Source organism: Dermacentor silvarum, chromosome 11 (assembly GCF_013339745.2).
Source record: "Dermacentor silvarum isolate Dsil-2018 chromosome 11, BIME_Dsil_1.4, whole genome shotgun sequence".
Classification (NCBI taxonomy): domain Eukaryota; kingdom Metazoa; phylum Arthropoda; class Arachnida; order Ixodida; family Ixodidae; genus Dermacentor; species Dermacentor silvarum.
Window position 1 is genome coordinate 104939620 of NC_051164.1, and position 16075 is coordinate 104955694.

Genomic DNA, 16075 nt, shown 5'->3' on the forward strand with positions numbered 1-16075 from the left:
AAAGATCGCTGGCTTTGAAACGAAAAAATTATGCGAGCGATTGGGGCCCAATATATTAAAAAAAGCGTGGTGTAATGGTTATAAAGAAGAAAAAAAAAAGATCGTGACCTAATGGTTAGAGCAGAGGGCTGCTGTGCTCGACGACAGAAGTCAAATTCTACCATCGGTCACACAATATTTTATTAAAGCGAGGCAAGCGAGGCGAAACAGGAGCCTACCTACCTTGTTACCCACCTACCAGCTGCAAAGTGCCAATAGTGAGGGAAAAGTTGCTTCGCCCTAAAAATTAAACACATTCATATATCCAGCAGGAAAAAAATTTGGTTTCACCTTTACTTGGATAATTACGGGCGTCATATTTTTTTCAACGCAAACCTCTCATCACCTGTTATAGCGCCTTCTGGAAATATTCGACAGTGTGCGGAAAAATATGACACTCGGTGGAAATCCTCGTGGACTGGCACGAGGTGCTACCGTTTGCGACGTTGTTTTTGGGCTCCATCCGTGTGTGGTAGATGAAGCATGGTTTTGCTACTTCGAATCATTCTTGAAAATAAGTGCTACTACCGTTAAATTCATTAGAACATTGTGAAGCAGGAAGACTTCGGGGTCTTCAGAAGCATAGAATGCGTAGATACTAAAAGTCGGGTATGCTTTCTCTGCCTCCATTACGAAGCAATCCTACACTTCTAAACGCTGAATGCCAATTCTTGACTGAACAAGACAGCGATTTGTTGAAAGTGATGAATTTGCAGTCACCAAGCCGTTTGAAGGCACAAGGGCGAAGTTTAGGCAAATCCATCTGCAAACCACCATTCCCATGTTGAGTGAAGCACCATGCTTGCAGCTGCCACTCACTATGGTAATTTTTTTTATTTTGTACTTCGTCATTTGCTTCGAACGCCCAATTATAGCCTGTTGGCCTCTTTCCGTGACAGGCAGCGAGAAACAAAGATCGGGTATAAGGTTAAGAGAATATACTGACCCAGGCTTACGCAATCGAGTTCTGCGAAGCTTCACAACTTGAAAGGAGTAAAATGATTTGATTTAATTTATTTAATGATATCGTAAATGGCGGCAACATTCGTGGTCACCCTTTTACCAACATTTGATTGTATATTGAGTACAAATAAAAGACGGGAAGAAATGAGCAAATAACACACGCACACAACGACGCGAACTCTGCTTCAGCGCGCTTGCTCGATGCGCAATGTAGCGACACGACATTTTGTACCATGTAAACATAAGTGTTCAGGAAGCGAAAACAATCAATTCAAGAAAACTCTAAAATACAAAAAAGAAAGAATCAATCTGAACTGTACGGAGACTTGCAGAATCAATACAGCCTTCGTGCTGGCCTCAAGCCACCTCGTTCCCTTGCTGGACCATGTGACGTAGTGTTCCCGCTTCGTGGCCTTGAAATGCAGCCCGTTGAATTCGAGTTCAGTTTCAGCTTGAATTTAACCTTTCATCTGGCAACATCGGTTGATGACGCCGTAATTCACGTGATCTGATAACTCAGTCTCTTCCCTGGCCGCCGTGCAGCAGGTTCTCGGAGCGCTTCGCCGCAGTCTTCGCGCAATGTTCATGACTTTCCCGACTATCCAGGTTAGTTACGTTGACTATTCTTGTGAATGTAGTAATGGAAACTACTTCTGTACCGTGATACTATGTACTTACGGCCCGAGATGGCGCGGCGCCGTTGGAATCAACAGAAACGCGGTAGATCTTGAAATGATCTATAGCAATTTACGAGTTTCATGTGCGTCAAAACCATCTGATGTTTCCGACGACGCCTCGTCAAGCTCCGACTAGGAACTGGTTGGAAACCCGGTTGGAGCTCGTTGGTAATTGGTTTAATGCCATCTTCGTAAGACTGTCGTACGATAGACTGGATTGTTTACCCGCACATATGTGCCACGCGTCCGAACCATCCGATTAACCGTAAATGATGACTGCTGTGATTGTTCAAGCACTCAAAGTTGCAATTTAGATGTGGTTGGTGGCGACTGTGGAATGGTGGCCAGGATAGTTTTCACGGTGACGTTAATTAGGGAACACTTTTCTGAACCTATTAACCTGCCTATCGACGTGTGCAGAAAATATGGATGCTTCAGGCTACTATATATAGAAAACTTTTGTAAACTTATAAGCAACGCTTTCGGTGCGGTACTGGTAAAAGTAGATGCGAAAAGCCCGATTTCTTCTCCATAAATCTTTAATGTGCTTTGTTGTTGTTCTCGGGTAGCGTTGATCTCAACCCTGTCTTAGATTCACTAGAAGTTACAACTGTAATAAATCTAAATTGACTAAAGGTAATGCCACGGGGCGATGTTCTGCTGATGTATTGTAGCTAAAAGGCAGATTTAGCCCACGGAACCATCCGCTCAGCTCAAGAATAATTAAAAACCACATATGACGCTCCAGAACGCGACTGTGAGCATTGATTAACCATCTAGTCTAACCATCTAGATTAACCATTGTAAGCACGGTGTTGCTTTACGACGATATTGGCGAATACAGCTGCTGCAGTTCATCTGGCGCCAGAAGTGTGCTTTGCAGCTTACGCTCGTAATCGCCTGTTTTTATCGTGCAAACATTTATCAAGGACCGTTTCAAAGCGGCTGGAAACAAGACCAGAAACGCCGGATCGCCTTTGACGGCTAGTACCAGAAGCACGGGATGACGCAGTGATAGATGCCCCCAGAAGGGCGTTTTCGTGCTCCCGCTTGATAAACTTATTTGTCGGTGACAGCTGTTAATCTTATATCTTGCAACCGCGCACAGCGCGAAAAGTTAGCCGTGCGCAAAATGAACGGGCCGGTGCTTGTGAACTTGTGTGGAACTGTATCTTATAATTTGCTGAAGGCACTCGAACGAACACGTGTTGTCTTATTTGTCTTCTACATATTTTCTGCCTTCTAAAGTTAAAGTATCGGTAATGTTTTACGGAGAGGCTATGCAGATGTTGCTTGCACACGTGGTTTATGCTCTCTGGTGTCATAATTTGGGTGGTCAAGTAGACTCAGCAAGTAGATAATTAAAAAGAAAAAAAGTCTTAGTACAGATGGTTAACCAGCGAAGCTGAAACGTGCGGTCCCGGTGTTTATGACTGGGTGAATCGCGACGGTGCATTAAAGTATTTCTTAATTATGAAGTTACGCACACGTTCGGCTGTGACGAAGAGAATGACGTCGCTGACGGTATGCCTAAGTCGGCCGTTATCGCTTGCGTTCGATGCCTCGAGTTTGCTCGGCGGCTTGGTTAGCAGCCTTCGCCCACCATTGCCACTTGCGATTTTCCGAAATTAAATTGCTTCAAAATTAAATTTGTCCGTCACGTAAGACAATGAATGACATATACCCCCGTAAACGCGGCAGAAGAGAAGTGAAATTCCACGACAGAATGATGAGCGGCAACGCAACCAGCTGTGGAAGAAGACGACGCTCGAGCCAATGCTGATGATGATAGTTATCTGTGGACAGGCGGCGGACAGACGCTTTTTCGTTTCGCCTACCCATATAAAGCTTCGCTTTAAAACATTTAATTGCGTTTTCTTTATTTCGCGATTATATTATACCTTTATGCGCATACTGATATAACATGCAGGGCTGTGCGTCAACGTTTTCGGCTATTGGTCTGAGCCTGTTTCGAAGAAGCTTCGCCACATGGCGTTTCTTTTAGGCACGTCGCTTCGTGGGTGCCACGTGATACTGGTATGAAGGGACAAGCATGTTTAACGAACATCGCGAGCGCTGCCACTATCCAGACGCCAGGTGCCCGATTTCACCAAACCACTTTCGCGTGCCCCACAAATAATTTTAAAGGGACACTAAAAATAAAATTAGGCTAAGCAGGTATGCACCTCAGAACATCGACTAGGTTGTGAAGATGGAAGCCAGAGAAGCTATGGCTATAGTTGGTCTGCTATAGTGAATATTGCTATAGTTAATGTATATATTATCATTATTGACTTTATTGAGCGTTTTCGGCACGTTCGTCAAAGAGCAAGGACACAGGCGTGTTGTTTTCGCCCAGCGCGATGGTCATGTAGTGCGTTTGCGCAGCCAAGTCCGCCCCATCGTCAGAGACTAGCGTATGAGCCACATTGTTCATTGCTGCGGCACACTGCATGGCATCGTCAGAATCCTGACGTCAGGATCCTAGCAGATGTGGTTAAATGAGCGTCCGTGCCATAGCGAGTCCAAAGAGCAACTGCTGATAACACCCCAATCTCTACGTCGCCGAGTATCGCGACACTTGTGAAAGAGGCGTCGCCGGTGGCGAGGGGTATAACAATGGGCCATCCATCATCCGTTTTGACACCTAAGGCACAGCTGGCGGGAAACCGCCACGCACATAGAGCCGGAAATTGTTGATCTACTTCCGGCATATCTATCTACTTGCGTTGCCAGACACGATCTCCTGGAACCTAGCCAATAACAGCTTTGCTGTAAAAGTGTCTCTGTGATCGCTTCAACGCGCCACTGTGTGTTGTCTGTTCTCTCGTTATTCGCGCCACTCGTGCTGCGCGTGCTCTCTCTCTCTCTCTCTGGTAACTTAGTAGGTGAATCACATAATTTAACAAATTGATAAATAATCTTCGTTTTGGCGAGGGATACGAGAAATGTTTAGTGCAATGGCTCGCAAAGTCTTGTAAGGATTAAAATAAGTGTTTCATTACAAACAGTGCGCAGTTGCCAAGTGTGTAAATACCACAGTTGCCGTTTTCGCACGCAGTCGCCTCACAGGCTCGCAGACGACTAGTCGAATTCCCATATCATCCCATGATATTTGCCCTTTAAATTGCTGACAATACATGCTTTTTCATTTACTGCATTTTCTCGTGTACATTTAACGACGACAATATTTCTCATCAGCTGGTCCCGCACCGCGGTTCCTCCCGAAAGGGGAGAGCATTGAGTGAACACGCCTGTATGTACGTAGCTTACTAAACTTTATCGCTGTATCCGTAAGGGCCACTCGGTTTATTACAAAACATGTATCAAGTGAAGACACGCGTGCAGAAAAATGCCTGATTTGAGTCCATGTACAGCGCGCTGCTTGTTTCATCGGTGAACTTCTCTAAAATAAGAAATTTCATGAACTAAGTGAAATGCACTCTGTTCCTTGTTTGCGAAGCTGTTGGGGCACTGAGCGACACAGAAATACTGTTTACCAAGCTTATGGGACGACGAGACCGCATTTGTCGAAGTGTAAACACAAACACCGTTAAACGGACTGCAACGTAAACGGGCGTGTGGTTGCTACGACGGGAATGTAAGCGACCGGAGATTTTGTAATTTTTCCGTTAGGGAGGCAATTGCCGCTGATGTCACGTGCGGGAACTTGAGGTTGGCTATGGGTAAATTACGCCTCTGTTGAGCCACTCTTACCATGTCGGGAAGCTTCCAACTCAAAATGATTTTGTCAGTCTATAGAATTTATATACACTGCTTTGTCTCATTATAAATTTATTGTTGTTTGTACAAAATCAGTAGACTGTCTATATAGAAAATTGGTAGGGTGTCTATTTTCGTTTAATTGCAATCCATAGATTATCTCTAAAGAAAAGTCGACTCACAGTATATTTTCATGTGTATTCCTACTCTATGGAGTGTCTATAGGCTTTTTCTGTGAACACTTTATATACTAGAATTCATAAGAAGTGTAAGTTCATAAATTCATAGACGTCTGCTAGCCTACGATGATTAGTCTGTAGAAAGTCTATAGACTTTATAACCAAATGTGTACAAATTTTACTAGGACGCAAGACAATTATCATTGTTGATGAAACAGTAAGCGGCTTTTGTTTTGAACGACGGGTGCAAGACAATTATCATTGTTGAAAAAACAGTAATTACGCTGGTTTTGTTTTGAACGATGGACACAAGTTGACAAATTGCTTACCGCAGGCAGCTGATCTGCACGTGTGATGTGATAGCGCCGTGTAGGCGATCTTCCATGGTTCTACATCTGTCCCGTCTTCGCAGAGGCGAGAACCTTCCGGCGAGCAGTGCCTGCTACACGACGTCCAAGCACAAAGCCAAGTTCCGGACCATGTTCGGAACGGGTATCAACAAGCACGAGTGAACCTCCGAAAGCGACCTGGCTGCTAAGCAGGTAAGTCGGCACTTGCTATACGATTTCGCCTAAAAAAAATGCTGCCTTTTACTTTGCGGGAACAGGGGCCATAATGTTCCTCCATTTTCACCACATGTGATCTTGTTGGCGTTCACATTTCCCCCGGGGCAACAGGATTTAAATTCTGCGCTGTTCCTTAAACACAGTTACAAATATCCGGATTGCCTGTACAAGTAATTTTCTCCTAAGGCGGTTTTTTGTCCACACACTTTGAATTTCGTTTACACGCTACTTATAACAAGCCTCTAACTATAGAAAACATAAGCAAGATGCCGTTTTTAGTTCATCAAGAACACCGGGTAAATGAACTACGAACCTCGTATAACGCAATATTGAAAAAGAACATGGTTTAATATTTGCTTACAACGCTTCTAATCAAGCATTTGACGTTAAAGTTTCGTTATACATTGCACTGAACATGACCCCCTTTTCAAACAAATATAAAATAGGTGTCAAATATAGTTATCTCGGATTATTGGGAAGCTTAGCTGCTAACGCTTTTATGGCACTTTCGAAAGTCTGCTTATATTTTTTGCATGGGCAGTATTTATTGCAAACTTTACCGGCACATCACCCATTACTTGGCCATCCTTAGTTACACCGAAGATACCAGCACGTCGTAAAACACTTCACACTTAAGAGGAAGCTTGAGTTCGGGGGATCATATATCTAAATACATGGGAAAGGATAAATTGTTTCCCTAGGCAGCCAGCGCATCATATTTAATGAGTTTTGTTTTGTATTAAAGAAAAAGTTAAAATTTATTGACTGTTGCAACCGGATTTTTATTCAGGACATGGATGTTTTTACAAATAATTGCAAGTTTTCAGAAAATGAAACTATTAAGTTAAGAACTCAGTAGCTCAGCAATGAAAGCAGGTGTCACAAATTTGTAAACTGCGTGAAATAGTACATCTAAAGCCGACAAAATTTACGTATCGTACATGGCTGTTGCATAGATAACGTAAATGTTAAAAAAGACTTTTGCAAAACCCGTGCAAAACATTACATCAAATTCACGTAAAATATAAGTGAATACATGAAATTTATTCGCTTTGCATGTTCTAACGGACGCAGTTTACGGAACTGCGATATCTATTCTTCGTGCTGCAATAAGGATTCGTAAACTTCGTGCTTTCATTTTATTGCGATAGCAATTATATGGACACTCAAAGAGGATTTCTGTCATCGGTGTCATCGTAGCCATCGCCGTGAGGTTCCGTATGACGTCAACGGCGATGAAATCGCCGCCGCGCGCCGGACGCTGTAGGTGCGAGTGAAACGGCGCGAGGGAGGCGCGCTTTCACAGGGAGCGAACGCACGGTGGAGAACAAACACGCGTTCTGCGCCGTGCACCCTGAAGGGCTGCAGAATTAAGCGTCTCTTTCCTCCTTTACAATCACCATATATATATATATATATATATAGTAGAGTCGCGAAGTCGCGTTTGCTCTCTCTCTCTCTCTCTCTCTCTCTATATATATATATATATATATATATATATATATATAGAGAGAGAGAGAGAGAGAGAGAGCAAACGCGACTTCTTCCGTCTCGCGAAAGGCCGTGGGGGGATGGCAGGGAGGGGAGGCGAAGTTTAGCTGCGGCACCAAATGCGTATTTATATAAAAACGTTGCGAGGCGAGAAGGTGGTAAAGACTTCCGACGCTGCTCGACGAGTTCCCCGTTCTGATCTCGTCGAAAACATCCGAGCCCCAGAGGCCCTGGCAACAATCACTAACGCTGCGCGCATTCGGTGCGAACGCGGGCAAAACGCCAACGGCCATCGACAACAGTTCTGCGCGTTGCTGGTGCTGCTGCATGTCCAAGTTTATACAGCTGATAAACTACTATCCCTACTCCGAATAGCTCTCTACTAATTTGCTATGGCAATTGATGCTTCGCCTTTCGGGAGAAACTGCAACATTCTTTTTTTTTTTTTAGACTTACCAATGTCTGGCAAGTATCCGTAAAACAATCTAGGCCCATAAGCTCAGAGGCTATTTAGAGTCTAAAATCAACCTAGAGGTTATCTCAGAAAAGTATTTCAGAAATTTAAATGCATGTGAATAAGTGGCATCAGAGTTGGTGCCGAGCTAAAGCTTCCTCTTAAGGCTGGCATTTCTACTAAACATAAAGTTTGTGAAACGCAACGTTCGCTCGTGACGTTGGGAAACGTTGCGTATTACGGCAGCCTAACACTTGCGAACGCTTGCTTAAAATTGTTGTTTTTTGCAAAATTAGTATTGCATCCAAACGCATTCAACGTAGCGCACAAATTTTTCACAGATGTCTGCCCATGTATGTTAATTGTGCCCTTGATCGCATATGGTGTCGTCATTGCAGGGGGCTAAATTTTACGCCGCACGTAAAGCACTTTTATAATTTTCCGGAGCATTTGAATGCGAAATGTATTAGAAATGCCCACAATAACCAATATATTTCGAACATTGCGTACGCATTAGTAGTGGCGTAGCCAGAAATTTTTTCCGGGGGGGTCTCACGTTGCAGCGAGGCCTCCTCCTTATAGAATTTGTCGAGGGATAAATACATAAATAATAACTGCATTGCCAATACCATTGTATATTAGATGCTGCAATGGAATTCTTGAGCGCTACACACTGTCAAGACAAGTAAAATCTGTATCTTTTTTCAAAAAATAATATATTCGTGTGTCCCAAAAATTGCGGCAGAAATACGTGATATCAATGCTTCCACGTTTTTTTTTTTTTGTCTATTTAATAACAAAATATCACGCGAACTTTAGAACTGTATGAGTTCAAAACCAGCAAAGCAGTGCATGCACCTGATATAAAAAACGTAAAGGCCATGAAATGAACAAGTTCAGGTCAAATATTTTGATGAATCTTTGTTATTCAAGAACCTTCTTTAAATTTTTGTGCATATGCAACGGCCAGAGAAAAACCTCAATGACGCTGTCCTTCGTTCCGATGTATTGCGCAGGAGCAGCTGTTACCGTTCGTGTATTGTGAGTAACTGCACTGAAATTATAGTCGCACCAGAGAGTACATATGAAAAGCAGGAGTTCTGCAAAATATACATTAGAAATGCGAAGATACGGTGGAATATACAGATGCGAAGATACAGCTTGGTGGTAATCCGGATGGTACAATTATAGAAAAGTCCTTTGAGATTGTCCTGTGCTTTTTGAACCGTTGGTGTAACTGTGATAATATGTGGTCCATGAATGGAGTCAACACAGTTCTGCGGAAGTATTCCTCAGCATTTTCTGATGCAACACTCCCACGATCTTGCTGTCGGACACCGGTTCGTCGGCTGGGGATTTCCACATCCAGTTTTTTTGCCAGTTCCTGTATTTGTGCGAATATTTTTGAGAATGAAGCAGTCGCATTCTTGCGGTCATTTTGGATCGCCTGCTGTATCACATCTATGTCGTCAATGGTGGCGCTCATGTCGACGTTCCTGGTCGGCAGGGGCAGAGTCACCGCTAACACATGCTCCGCCGCATGCAGGCTCACAAGGAATTCCGGTGACAAAAGTGGCAAAGCTAGACTATTCGTTTGAACTGGACTTTCGCCACTGCCATTTAATTTTATCTCCTCTAGAGCCGCGATCATCGCTTCAAACAGATTCACAAATGAAAGAACTGCATCATGTTTGTCCACCCAGCGCGTTTCACATAATCCCAAAAGTTGCTTCCTGGTGGACTAAGGGCACATCCAAATTAACATTTCTCGTAAAACGTGTGAGCGGTTCGGAGATTTGCGGGAAAAGTGCGGTGTTGTCTTCAGCGTTCCAAAACAGCTTCGGATATCTGTGATGGAGCACGCCGCACAGAGAACTAGGTTGAGGGAGTGGCTGGTGCAATGTGTGTATAGTGCGGCTGGATATTTCTGGCGAACGGCAGCTTGCAGTCCATTCGTTTTACCAGCCATCCAGCTGGCACCATCATAACCTTGGCCACGAAGGTGATGCATGTTTATTCCGAGGTCTAGCAGAAATTGCATAATGGTGTCGGCGAGGGCCCTGCCATTTTGGTCCTGAATTGGCACAAAACCTCGCATGTCGATGTCGTTGGCATCCTTGTTTAGGTACCTTGCACAAACAGGAAGCTGTTCGATTCCAGCAATATCCGTCGTTTCGTCAGCAAGTACGGAGAAGCAGCCTGCAGCGTTTACTTTTGCAACTAGGCTTTCTTTGATAATTTCACCACAAATTTATATAATTTGGTTTTGTTCATCTAGGGTTTAAATACGAGGCATTACTGGGCAACTTTCAAAATGGTTGTTCAGATCTATGTCTGCTCGCATGTGAAGAAGCGCTCTGATAATACCAGTATTTTCAGCGGGGGCTTTGCTTATATCCATAGGACCATTCTCGCCCGCAAAAAAGAGATGTCTCAATAATAGGCCGTTAACTATCTTCTGGTTTCTCAGAATTATTCTACTTTGCCTACCCTGGTTCAGCTGATCGATCACATTCGACGCTTCCTGGAAATGTTTAGAGAAAATTATCAGCTGCCAGCTGACAGTCACGGCGATATTTAATATTAAGTATTTTCGTGCGTGTGGAAGATTTCGAGCGCGTGCGCTTCCATTTCTGGAACGGCTTGGACGCGAGGGCTCCAGTGGGCGCATGTTGGTCCAAGTTAACAAGAACATTAAAGCGAAAAAATTTAATTGCAACTTTAAATTGAAAATCTGAAGCATGCCTTTGGAAATGTCAGTGCACCTTTCGCGTCAAGATTTCATGAGAACTTTATACCCACAAAGTTTCGGAATTGAAATCCATGCACTCCGCAGATTCTGCGGCCGCGACGCGCCCGCTCGCTATCGAAAAGCCCTTGAAACTTTGTGCTCGGATGGGACTCCCTGCGTTAACTAACTCCAGGAGCATGGGCGTTTCACAAAATTCAGCCCGACTTCGCAACTTTCGCGCCGAAATGCCTTTTCGAGCGTGAAAAACACATTGTATACACAAAATCCAGATTGATTCCCGGCGCCCTTGGTTGGTTTGGTTGACGGTGCATGACAGCACGAAAAAATTTCGAGAGGGAGGAGGGGCGGGGGGGGGGGGGGCTTGAAGCCCGGTCAGCACCCCCTCCGGCTACGCCACTGGTATGAATTGACGAATAGTTTTGCAAGTTCTACAAGTAAGGTGTCGTTACGTTTGATACTATTCGCGTAATATTCGCGTAATAATCCGCAGTTATAGATGTTGTGGGCTGTAGCAATGTTGTATTTCTCAAACAGGTTTCCAGTATGGGTGGCATACGGTGCATTAGCGATGACACGTATTACTTTCTTCTATCATACGAAATAATTTACTCAAGTTACACTGAGTCGTGGTGCCCCATACAAGATGCCCATAATGTATGTGAGACACAAATAAAGCATTATAAATTAATAATTTTACAGAGACGGGTAATGTATATCTGTAGTGATTTAAAACACCTGTTATGCGGCTAAGTTTTTGGAGTACAAAGCTTACATGGTCGTCCCATTGCATAGTGCTTGTGAAGTGTACCCCTAACTTCTTTGCAGAAAGAGCAAGTTCTATATTTGTAGATCTATACGCTAATGTTAGATCTGAAGGCAGACTCATGCCTTTGGTATGAAAAATTACAGCCTTTGTTTTCACCGTATTTACTTTTAAACAGTTCTCTGTGGACCAATAGGATAGACTGCACAAGAAGTCATTTGTCATAGTAATTAAATTGGCGCAAGAACCGGACGAGATGAAAACATTTGTGTCATCTGCGTAAATTATAAATTTTGCGTTTTCGTAAATGGAAGTAATATCGTAAGTTGAAGAGCAATGGACCCAAAATTCTACCCTGTGGGACGCAACAAAATATTTCTTTGGTTACCGATATATTATGGCCTACAGAAACATACTGGCGTCTGTTATTAAGGCAAGATTTTAATAATTGAACTGCAATGCCTTTGATTTAATATTTCTCTAGTTTGTAGAATAAAATGTTGTGGTTAATATGGTCAGACGCCTGTGTAAAGTAGACAAATATGCCTATTGTTAATAGCTTATGTTCGAAGTTCTGCAATATAAATTCTTTTTGATCGAGAAGAGCTAATTCAGTTGACCTGTTTATACAAAAACCATATTGAGCATTTGAAATTACGTTGTAGTTTTCGTAGAATGAAGACAACTGACTTAGAATAATTTTTTCAAGACCTTCAGAAAAAACAGAGAGGATCGATATCGGGCGATAATTTTTTATATCTAATTTATCACCCTTTTAAAATTGCCCTACTACCTTAGCAACCTTCATATTTTCTGGAAATACGTCTGTAGAAAGGCACAAATTATAAATATGTGTCAAAATAGGGGCTATATTTTATATAATTTTTTTTATAAGTTGAATCTGTAGACCATCGGCATCGGAGCTGCCAGATGTTTTAAGTCTTAGGTATATAGAACATACATCCGAAGGCATGAGTGGCTGAAAAAATATTGTGTTTGCGTTTGAAGTAATATGCACATAATGCGGTCATGGGATGGTTGAGGTGAACGTCTCTGTGTACAAAATAATCATTGAAGGCGTTTGCCAAATCCTCCTTTACCAACAATCTACGGTTTAAACTAATTTGTTCAATTCGATCACTCCTCTGATTTCTATTCATGAGAGCGTTTAATCTATTCCATAGTTTCTTTGAGTCATTCATACAAGACGAAAACATCTGCAGAAAATAAGCATCACGTGCTTTCCGTATTTCTTTGGTTAATTTGTTACGAAACATTTTAAATGTTTTTAAATCCATAGGCTCTCGACTTTTGATAAATTTGGCGTATAGTTTATCACGCTTCTTGATTATTTTACAAAGAGCATTCGTTAACCATGGCTTTCTGAGGCATTTTTTTCTGCTGTTGATTTTGTAAGCAAAATATTTTTTATGCACCGCAACAAACCTGCTAAGAAATATATTGTAAGCTGATTCAGTATCATGTTCCTGTAAAACATCATCCGGATTAATTTGCTTCAACTCTGTTTGAAAAGATGTTAAGGTATCCTCGGTTACTTTCTGGAAGGTTTCGTTTGTGTCTCTCTGCAAGATGTTAGCTATTCTAGTTTTGACAAAGAAGCAAATAGGCATATGGTCACTTATGACACTACTCAAAACAGTACTTGTGATACACAGAGGAGAGTAATTCGTTGCAAACAAATCAAGCGTAGTTTCCGTATTTTCTGTTATTCTAGTGCTGGAGTGAATTGTATTTATACAACCATTTGAAATGAATAGCCTTTCAAAATCAGACCGGCGTACTGTATCCGTGCCAATATTCACATTAAAATCTCCTCCAATAATTAAGTGTAGGCGGTTTTCATTAGCGAATGATAACAGATCATCGAAACAATTCAAGAAAATGGGCAAGAACACCATCGGGAGGGCGATAGCATACAGTAAAGATGTCTTTCTCGGAATGAACACATAGCACTTTGTAATCGTTCCTTGTACTCGAAAAATTAGGAAGAATATCACAAGATATATGGCCAGGCATTAATAAGGACACAACTCCCCTCGTCTTGTTAACCTATTAAGGTAAAATGGTTTTCTTGTGAGGAAGCTGAAAAATGTGACTGTCATTCGTATACCAGGTTTCGCTTATCATGACAACGTCACACAGCTTATCTATCCCCATAAAAAAGCTTTCGAGTTCTTCTATTTTGCTAGAAACGGATTGAGCGTTAATGTGAACACAGCTAATTCCTTTTTGTTCAGCTTCAATGTGGGCAAACCATTCTTGTTTAGAAAGCGACCCCTGTTTGGGCGTCCCGTCACGAAGAGGGAGGGGACCCGAATACCGACGGTGTCCAAGTTGCGAGTGCTCGGCCTGGGGCTGGAAGAGAACGGTGCCAATCCGCGAGCTGGTTGCCCGACTGCAGAAAAAAGTGGCCGCCGCCACGCACCTCGTGCGGCGGGTCGCGAACAAGAGGAAAGGAATGAAGGAACACAACGTGACGAGGCGAATACATGCATACGCGCTGACCCACATGGCGTACGCCGCCGCGTGCGCCGACTGGAACAGGAGCGAAACCGACAAGCTGAACGTGGCGATCCGCAGGGCGTTCAAGACCGCCCTGGGGGTACCCCAGTACACGGCCACCCACAGGCTCCTCGAGCTGGGCGTGCACAACATGCTCGAGGAGATCGCCGAGGCGCTGAGAATCGCGCAGCTGGAGAGGCTGTCGGGCGCCAGAAGGGGAAGACGAGTCCTCGACCTGCTCGGGATTCGATATCACGAGGCTCGGGGACTGAAATAAACACTGCTATCGGAAGTCAGGGACGCCATAGCCTCGGAATACATGACGAATAGCATGGACCCGGTGCATGACGTGTAAAGACGTGAACGCATGGCAATAGCAATCCTCAAGGAGCACGGAAGGCGAGAAGGCATCCTCTACGTCGATGCAGCCAGGTACCCGCGGCCCGCGGCGCGCCGGCGACGATGATGGTGACGGGGCACGACCACCACCACCGCCACTACAAGGGAATGTGCCAGATGAACCCGAGTTACCAACACCACCGTCCAGGCGCGTAGCCAGGGGGGGGGGGGGGGGGGGGGCTGATGGGGCTTCAGCCCCCCCCCCCCCCCCCGAAATTTTTTCGTGCTGGCATGCACCGCCGACCAAAACTACCACCGACGCCGGCAATCATTCTGGATTTTGTCTACAATGTCTTTTTCATGCTTGAAAAGACATTTCGGCACGAACATTGTGAACTCGGGCTAGATTTCGTGACAATGCCCTTGCACCTGGAGTCACGTAACGCAAGGAGCCCCATCCGAGCACAAACTTTCAACGGCTTTTCGATAGCGAGCGGGCGCGTTGCGGCATCTCGCAGCGGGCGCGAAATATACGGAGCGCATGGATTTCAATTACGAAACTTTATGGGTGTAAAGTTCTCATAAACTTTTGACGCGAAAGGTGCGCTGACATTTCTAAAGGCATGCTTTAAAAGATTTTCAATTCTAGAACATTATGGGGTTAATGTTCTTATAAACTTGGGCCAAAATGCGCGCACTGGAGCCCTCCTGTCCAAGCCGTTCCAGAAATGGAAGCACGCGCTCGCAATCTTCCACACACACACGAAAATACTAAATATCACCAGGACTGTCAGCTAGCAGCTGATACTTTTCTCCAAACATTTTCAGGAAGCGTGCCCAATGTGATTGATCAGCTGGACCAGGGCAGGCAAAGTAAAATATGAGAAAACAGAAGAAAGTAAACGGCCTATTATTGAGATTTTTTTTTTTTTGCGGGCGACAAGGTTTGGCTCTCCGTGGCCACAGGGACAGGGGCCCTATGGATTTAAGCACTGCCCCTGCTGAAAATACAGGCATTTTCAGAGTGCTTCTTTGCATGCGAGCTGATTGTGGAGATACATATCTGAAGAACCATTTGGAAGGTTGCCCCAGTAATGCCTCGTATTTAAGCCCAGACGGACAAAACCAAATAATAGAAATTTGTGGTGACATTATCAAAGAAAGCCTAGATTCAAAAGCAGGCTGCTTCTCCATACTTCCTGACGAAACGACGGACATCGCTGGAATCGAACAGCCTACTGTTTCTGCAAGGTACCTAAACAAGTATGCCAACGACATCAAGGGAGTGTTTTAGATTTTAGCACCGGAATAGATGCCCATCTCTCATTGCGACAGCAGGTTCTATGTAAATGTGTAAATACTACTGCAGCTTCTAGTTACCCTTCCAGTGACCACTGCCAGCGCAGAGAGAATATTATTTTAGCAAGAGTTTACTAAAAACTACTTGCGCTCTACAATGTCTGCGGAACGCATGGTTAGGCTGGCGCTTCTATACACCCACAGAGACGTCGGCATCAACGTGTCCGAAGTCGTTGACCGCTTCACTCAACTTTCCCGCCGACAGAAGTTTGTCCTTTAGATAGCGAAGCAGCAAAGATCAAGCAAG

The 16075-nt window shown here is 43.9% G+C and overlaps 1 long non-coding RNA gene across 3 annotated transcripts in view; it reads left to right on the forward strand.

Annotated features, from left to right (window-relative positions):
- Positions 1-1526: 1526 nt before the first annotated feature.
- LOC125941440 (uncharacterized) overlaps positions 1527-16075 on the forward strand; it is a 144333-nt gene continuing 129784 nt past the window's right edge. For all 3 annotated transcript variants that reach the window (XR_007464292.1, XR_007464294.1, XR_007464293.1), the window contains exon 1: positions 1527-1608. This is a non-coding gene — a long non-coding RNA (uncharacterized LOC125941440). The remainder of the gene's footprint in view (positions 1609-16075) is intronic.